General features: G+C 44.5%; 1 pseudogene; it reads left to right on the top strand.

Annotated features, from left to right (window-relative positions):
- The first annotated feature begins 226 nt into the window (after positions 1-226).
- LOC115925791 lies at positions 227-5,655 on the top strand (annotated as a pseudogene).
- The last annotated feature ends 1,310 nt before the right edge of the window (positions 5,656-6,965 follow it).

The following is a 6,965-nucleotide window of genomic DNA, read 5'->3' as shown; positions in this document are numbered from 1 at the left end:
CCGAGTACACTTCAGTCAGATGTCATCATGTAACCTCATGGGCTTGGTCTGTGCTGTACATGACTAATAAACCATCCTGAACTGAAGTTGTCTTGATGGATGTTTGTCAAGCTGTGATCAACTAGGATCTTGACCAAACTTGCTCATTATCACCATGATCATACTTAAGATGTTCATATCAAGTCAAATATTTTTATTCCACAACAATTGTCTTTGTCCCTGCTAGGTACCAGGCAGCGTCTTGTAAGGAGGACATCTTACTTACGTGCTACCTTGAGTGATGACGATGAAGAAGGAACTAAAGATGCATCATCGGTAGCCGATACCACGAGCATATCATCTATGTCTGCTCATGGCGGCGAGGGCAGTAGTCCGGTTGTATTGTAAGTAGTTGATACCATCACAACCTCAAAGTGCCACCATTTGTAAGAATAGTCAAACACTGAGAATCAAAGGTTAAGACACTTACAGGCCATAAACAAGAATCAGGCTGATAAACCTTTTTTTTTTTTTTTGAACAGACGAAGGAATGCCACACCAAGACGCAACCCTAGCATCAACAAACTAAAGCATATGTTTGGGGAGGGAACACCAATCATTACAGAGGCCATGCACAAGCCATCAGCAGGTAGCAGCAATCAAGAACAGGTGCACAGGGTGGTGAGGATCCTGAGATTACTAGGAGGGGCAGCTAATATCAAGGTGGAACAGAAAGAGTGGAAGGTATGGAGACATAGAATGGGAGTTTGTGACATTGTAGAATGGTTCTGTTGTAGGGTTGTGCATTTGGAACGGTTACTATCATCAACATGGGGCACCCGGCCGAGTACCTGAATGCTGATGTTAAAAACTGTTTCCAGAATATGTGATCAGGTACCCGTAACCAACTTCGGTTACATGGGTTTCTTTGAGGGGTACTCGAGTACCATGTTTTTTTGTCAATTGGGTACCCGTAATTCGTAAATTAAGAATCCACACTTGCGAGTGTATTTTTCGACTTAAACCATTGCGTCAAATGAAGTATTGGCATTAACAGTGAGTGGAGATGAAAGGACTTGGGAAAAGTGTTGCAACCTGACGCCACTTCCGCGATTGTGTACAAAGTCTATGGAGAGTCAAGAAAAAAAAAAAACAATTGGAAATATTTCTCAGTCCCAGATTCATGTCTTATCATCATTTTGCAATGAATGACCTTCATTGAGATGATATATGAAGAAAAAAGTGGCGTCGGGTTGCAACATTTTCCCGGCTTCTTCCGTCGACATATGGATAGTTCAGACGATGATTTCTTTCTGACTCGAAGTAGGTTTTGCAGTGACGGCTGAGAATCTGACAGTAAAGATGCATTGGTAATTTCGGAGGAAAAGTTTCACGCATACGGTCCTGTTAATGCTCATGGAGAACAATTGTCTGACATGTTCAAAGTGTGGATTTGTAATTCCGAATCCACACTTTACTAAAGATTCTTCGTTCCAAATCCACACTTGGTGACCAGCGTAACAGATTCGTAGTTCCGAATCCACACTTTTAGCAATAGTGTGACGTCATAGCAATGGTTTATTAAATGTACAGAACAAATGATGTAGTGCCGAAATAAACCATTGCTATCTAAAACATGCATAAATTCCTTTGTGTACACATATAATGGAACTGGTTCTTACATCGTTTGTAAATCTTCGTCTGATCCCATGCTTGTTTGCTTTGACAGCGTGCCAGTGATCGTTCCTGGAAGCCAGTCTGGATGTTGCTCAAGACTAAGACTATGTATCTCTTGAAGGAGAGACGGGATACCAGCGCTGGTCCCTCCACCTCCTCAGATGATCACCCAATCAGCATCAAAGCCTCCATGGTGGACATTGCCTATAACTACACTAAGAAGAAGAATGTATTCCGCTTGAGCACCAGTACAGGGTCTGAGTACCTGATACAGGTAAGGTCCAGGTTTTTTTTACTGACTCTGTACATCTGTGGATGGAGCAATGTAGCCTGGCTGTGAAGGCATGGGAAGGGCAGTTATCTGTTATAGTTCCACATTCCCTGTTTATTAATTTGCAACAGATAGGCAAGTTTAATCATTGTGACTATAATGGAGCTTTTTTTTCATATATTTTCATATTTTTTTCACAGGTTAGCGACACCAAAACAATGCTTGCATGGATCACAGCCATCCAAGCCAACCTGACGCCTGGTGGCGATGTAAGTATGCAATTACGTTATAACCAAGATTGACGGCAGAAAAAATGCCTGTTACCAGTGTTTCATTCATAGGTGTTTATTATGGTCACGTTTAAAGAGGGTGGTCATTTACTGCATATTTCTAATGGAGGTGTTGTGTTTCTTCTGGCAAAACCTCGTTTTAAATCACCAAATTGTAACCCTTGCTTTGCAGGACATCGTGAGTGCTGACATCATCATGCGCAAGACACAGCATCATGATTCTGGCTCAGGCAGCCAGTCGACTTCCAAGAACGTCCTGTCTCCACCCAACAGCCGAAAGAAAGGCAGTCGCAGCCCCTCACCAGCCCTGCAGCCACCTCAGCCGGCTAAGAGCAATCTACGGGCCTGGCAGGAAAGATGAAACATAAGATGAAGAAGAAAGGTGCGGGGCTAGTGCTGCAGTGGGGGGCAGCCAACAGCAGAGGAGTTGAAGAGTTGACTTTTGGCGTGCCACTTGAGAAATGTACACCATCAGAAACTAACGAGGTACTACACCTTAGCTCCATTCTTGTGGTGAAAACAGTCAAAGTCTAATGTCTGTTTATTACTTTGAAAACTGCATCCTTCAATGGGAACAATTCAAATACTGATGTAAGTTAAGGCCAAGTTGGCACAACTTTCTGTCGTGTAACCAATCTTATGCTGTGTTTTTCTCATGAGAACTATGGCACCCCATTTTGTGTGCATTCAATTATCCATTTTAAACTTTTTGTTTTCCAAGTATTTTATTCATTGTAATTTGTTTACATCTTTGCTCCCCTCCCAATTCCCCCAGTTTGTTTCTATGTTTCTTGACATCTGCTGTAACATCATTGAGGACCTTGGTCTGGACACCGTTGGTATCTACAGGGTACCAGGCAACACGGCTGGTGTGTCCTACCTACAGGAAGACTTGAAGGCTGGCCTGAGGAAGCCAACTTTGGAGACAGTGTCAGTGTCTTTTACTCCTCTGGTTTTTTTTTTTTTTTTTTTTTGCTTTAATAGATTTATGACATCGATGAAGGGCAAAACCCTTGCATTAAATTAACTCATTAGAACCTGTACTACATTAGATATCATTGTATTATTCCCTGATGGACCCAACAAATCATGAAGTGCTCGGGCAGTTTGGAGTGATACAGGGAGGGCCATTTGGGGCAGTACAGTGAGTAACAGGCAGGGCCATTTGGGGCAGTTTGGAGTGATACAGGGAGGGCCATTTGGGGCAGTACAGTGAGTAACAGGCAGGGCCATTTGGGGCAGTACAGGGAGTAACAGGCGAGGGTGGTTTTGGGGCAGTACAGTGAGTAACAGGCAGGGCCATTTGGGGCAGTACAGGGAGTAACAGGCAGGGTGGTTTGGGGCAGTACAGGAGTAACAGGCAGGGCCGTTTGGGGCAGTACAGGGAGTAACAGGCAGGGCCATTTGGGCAGTACAGGGGTAACAGGCGAGGCTGGTTTGGGCAGTACAGGGAGTAACAGGCAGGGCTGTTTGGGCAGTACAGGGAGTAACAGGCAGGGCCGTTTGGGGCAGTACAGGGAGTAAAAGGCGAGGCGGTTTTGGCAGTACAGGAATTTATGGGTTATAATCATATTATATTTTTTTTTCACAGCGATGGCATGATGTCAACGTGGTTAGCAGTCTTCTTAAGATGTTCTTCCGCAAGCTACCTAATCCCTTGTTCCCAGGGATCAGTACAAGGACTTTATTGCAGCCAATCGTAGCAAGGATCCAGCTGAGAGGATGTGGGCTTAAGACGTCAGATCCATAACCTACCAGACCATCACTATGAGACATTCAAATGCCTGGCCAGTCATCTACGTCTGGTGTCTCAGAACTCAGATATCAACAAAATGGAGGTGACTTAATTTTGTTTAAAGAAATGAGCTTCAAAAGGAACAATTTAGAATACACAAATTTGTCACACATTTCCATTGCATTATGGGGGGGGGGGGGTGTTCAATGTGAAATTGAAGGGAGAATTGATAAATCATCCAATCATTAATCATTGCATCACACAATTGGAATAAATATATCACCCGAAAAAATGTCACCATATCATGTATTGCTGACTGCTTGAAGGAGTAATTATCAAGAATAAAGTTTGTCTGTCGATACGTCTGTCAGTGAGTCCAGACAAAGAATGGTTCTACAGTTCTTATCAATCCCTTTTTTTACTCTGAGATTGGAACAGTGTTCTTTTTTTTTTCACCGTGCATTCTTTCATCACTTTCTAAATTGTCTCTCTTATTAACCTTTATCTGAAAAGGTTCGTAATCTGGCCATCGTCTTTGGGCCGACTCTAATCCGTTCAGGCGACAACAGCATGGTAACCATGGTGACAGACATGTCGGATCAGTGCTGTATCATTGAGAGTATCATCCAGCATTGTGAGTGGTTCTTTAGTGATGATGTGGAGAGCCAGCAAGCTGTACCCAGTGATGCAATCCCCGAGGCTGAGTTGATGTCATCAGATGCTAGCGAGCTGCTCTCCAAGGCACGCAAAGATGATCAGTCTGGTCAGTAAAATCAAGTTTACTTGTTTGTCAAATTCACAATGTTTATTTATCTTCAAAATATAACTATAGAAGAAAGACTGGGATTACCTTTAAAATATGCATTAAAACTTAGCGAGCTATAAAACTTGCACTACACTGAATCATGTACATTTGATGAAGCACAGAACATTTTATTTTAGCAAAAACAGGTTTACTAGACCAAATATTATGATATCGCATTTAACTGGTTGTTGGATGGTTTTTGTTCAGCATGCTAAGCCATATTGAGCATGCTAAGCCATATTCAGCATGCTCAGCAGTTTTATTCAATTAGCCTCTGCTCCCATCCAATGTTGTTTCACTTCAGTGAAATACACTAGCTGTTACACTGAAGGATTAAATTGTCATTGGAGGTTACATTTGTTCATTAATTTTGTTCTTGACACAGGTGAGTCGGGAGCGATCGTCCAAAGGCAAAGACATCAACGCCATGGAACTCATGTCATCAGTCATCTCAGCTGCAAACCGCAAACTCAAGGGTCGTTTCTGCAAGAAATCCCTGCCCAGTCCTGAAGAGAGTGATGGGACGGAGTATGGATTCCCTAGCAAGGGTGCAGAGACCGAAGTCAAAGTACGCGCCATTAGGAACCAGACTACAGACAAGGCAGGAGATGATGAGGAACTGTCGAACCTTGGGGGAGCCCAACAGCGGAGTGCAGTGAAGGTGACGTTGAGGAGAGATTCACAGAGCTCCGTGGAGACCAACCTGGAAACGGGGACAAACGTGTATGATTCAGAGAGACTTGCCAACGCACCGACGTATGCGGCTGCACGCCAGCAGCTTCATCCACCCAGAGGATTCTATAATCAGTTTGGTTCCCGTGGACGATCACTGTCTGGATCTTCGGACCCAGCAACAAGGCATCCAAATCAGTCCAAGGAGCTGTTGCAAGACCTCTAAGCCTCAAGGAGGTGGTAGGAAGGCAGTCCTAACATCAGATAGAGACTGGAAATCAGAATTTGCTAGGGAAAGGGAACGGATTGAGAGAGAACATCAGAAAGCTGTCCGTGACTATGAGAAGGAGGAGGCTACCAATGTAGAAGAGTTATACCGCCCAAGGGATTATCTGCGTGAGATATCGGCTGTGTCCAACAAAATCGCTGACTTTACATCACAAGGGCATCGAGAGGACAACCAGGCAGTAGTGATAGGCGGCCAGGCGATCTGTTGACACAGACTCTATGATGTCAGGTTTTTCTACGGCATCTTCTAATAACAACAATACGCTGCATACTGCACGATCAGACCGGTGTTCAACACCAGACTGGAGATCAGGGAGTCTGCATCAGAGAGTGAGAGTGATTTTGTTCAGGCCATGAAGGCCACGTTTGATGAACGCTTGCAGCAGGTGTGCATCAAGAAAGTGAAGATGATAGATTATCAGAAAAAAGTGCTGCGTCCTCAAAAACTGCATACAATGACCGGCGACCAAAAGATGGGGTGTATGTAGCGACGCCGTACCAAAGGCCTGAAGACAAAGACGCTTATCGAGTCCGGACTGGTAGTGGAACATACATGAGAAATCTGAAACAAATACCCAACAGAACACCAACAGGGGGCGCTTCAAGCAGCTCAGCCTGTCTCCTTAAAGTCGCGTTTCAACGAACTGTCCATTGCACCTCAGAATGAGGAGCCAGTGAAACAATCCTTCTCTACCCCCCACCTCGACAACATCTTCACCAACCCGAGGGGCTAGGACACCTCGTAAGACAAGTCGCTTTGAGGTACACTTACCTTGAGAAGAAAGGTCGTACACGAGCGAGACTTGCCAGCAAATAGGACCCCATCGTCAGAACCTCCCCCAGCAGTAAAGACTAAATCAGCACAGGAGTCAAGCCCAAGAGGAAGACCAGTGTAGGTAAACAGCGCCCTCATGCAGCAGCAGCAAAAGACACTATGTCAATCAAAGAACAGCATCGTGAGAACCGACGGAGAAGGCATCAGTAGGTGGTGGCAGGGATGCACCAGAATACAGGAAAATTATGGAGTATAATCTGAACAAGGCCAATGAGCCACCTCGCAAAATTAGTGCATTTGACAGACTCAAACCCTTCGGAAACCTTCCAAGGATTCCCAACCACAGAATATGAAATCTTGGATGGACAGTGAGCGTGTCCGGACAAAACAGTAGCCCTAATCTTCTTGCCTCGGTCGCCATGTCTGCATCTTCTTCAAATGCCCCTCTGGCCAACCAAAAAGCTCAACAAATT

Source organism: Strongylocentrotus purpuratus, unplaced genomic scaffold (genome assembly GCF_000002235.5).
Source record: "Strongylocentrotus purpuratus isolate Spur 01 unplaced genomic scaffold, Spur_5.0 spur5_contig_694, whole genome shotgun sequence".
Taxonomy (NCBI): Eukaryota; Metazoa; Echinodermata; class Echinoidea; order Camarodonta; family Strongylocentrotidae; genus Strongylocentrotus; species Strongylocentrotus purpuratus.
This window is presented reverse-complemented; position numbering and strand designations above follow the sequence as displayed.